Genomic DNA, 1,519 nt, shown 5'->3' on the forward strand with positions numbered 1-1,519 from the left:
TGACATTTTGACATTTTGACATTTTGACATTTTGACATTTTGACATTTTGACATTTTGACATTTTGACATTTTGACATTTTGACATTTTGACATTTTGACATTTTGACATTTTGACATTTTGACATTTTGACATTTTGACATTTTGACATTTTGACATTTTGACATTTTGACATTTTGACATTTTGACATTTTGACATTTTGACATTTTGACATTTTGACAATTTGACAATTTGACAATTTGACAATTTGACAATTTGACAATTTGACAATTTGACAATTTGACAATTTGACAATTTGACAATTTGACAATTTGACAATTTGACAATTTGACATTTTGACATTTTGAAATTTTGACAATTTGACAATATGACAATTTGAAATTTCTAGAGTGTTTTATTTTTTGAAAATGTCTTATAATCTGCTGTGTTTCATATTTTTATAGAACCTTTTCAAAAAAAATCTAGATTTTGATATTTAGAAAAAGAACCGCAAAATTTTAAAATTTATCTATCTTTGATTTATAATTCAAAAATTGTAAATATACGTAGCTCAGGGGATGACCCATATCAAACCAAACAGAAATCGTGGTTTAGGTACTGCCCACTGCCAAAACTTCTTAAAGCTCACTCACACACACACTCATAGCGTCCGTCGCTCTCACTGACGGCCCGTCAAATCAATCGTTTTACCAGTTTTGCTTTTGCGTTTTTTTTTGCGGTCTTGTGACGACATGGAGAAGTAAATTTTGAAGAAACCAATGTAAAACTCGGTTAAAGAATATGACTTGTCAAGCAGGTAAGCTAACGTTTTCGTTTTGAAGTCAAAGAATAGTCGAATTCTGATTTCTGAGTATCGAAAATGGAGTCAGGAAAATGATTGTGTTTTCTTGTTTTTGCAGGTTGCCGGCTCGGTTGCTGGCCCAGGAAGTTAGAACCGCGATAGCGTCGGTCGAAGATCTTTTCTGGGCAAGATCGGTGAAGTGCATCTTACGAGCAACGAGTGCAGCAGTGAAATTATGTGTGGAATTTGTTGTACAGTGATGTTTTGAGAGAGTTTGGAATAAAAAGTCGAAAACAAAAAACAACCGCTTTTTACTGCAAAAAAAACAAGAGTAAGAAGAACTTTCTTGGTACACACATACACACGCAAAAACAATGCTCACCAATACTTACACAACAAACGAAACCGGGTGAACACCAATACAAATAAAAAAATGTTTCATTGTGTGTGTGTTTTCGGTTTCAAAAGCTTAAAATAATTTTTGCGGTTTTCCCTCGCAAGCTTCGTGCGGTATTTCTCGCCTGTCCGTGCGCGGAAGGATTTCTCGCTCGATTCGAGAGGGACTCCGCACGAATTTCTTCCGATCTCGGTTGCGTGCTATAGCGGTGAATTTCCTGATTTCCCCGACTAAAGAAAAAAGCTACAAACTTTAAAACAGAATCTTTCCCTTGAAACTGAACTGAAAAGGAGCGACAAAAAACATTATCCTTCACGTGTCTTACACGACAGTCAATATCA

The 1,519-nt window shown here is 34.9% G+C and overlaps 1 long non-coding RNA gene across 1 annotated transcript; it reads left to right on the plus strand.

Moving 5' to 3' along the window:
* The first annotated feature begins 642 nt into the window (after positions 1-642).
* LOC119766559 lies at positions 643-1,082 on the plus strand. The gene is made up of 2 exons (XR_005276979.1): positions 643-796; positions 900-1,082. It is a non-coding gene; the product is annotated as an uncharacterized LOC119766559 (long non-coding RNA).
* The last annotated feature ends 437 nt before the right edge of the window (positions 1,083-1,519 follow it).

The sequence above is a fragment of the Culex quinquefasciatus genome, chromosome 2 (genome assembly GCF_015732765.1).
Source record: "Culex quinquefasciatus strain JHB chromosome 2, VPISU_Cqui_1.0_pri_paternal, whole genome shotgun sequence".
In the NCBI taxonomy this organism is placed as follows: domain Eukaryota; kingdom Metazoa; phylum Arthropoda; class Insecta; order Diptera; family Culicidae; genus Culex; species Culex quinquefasciatus.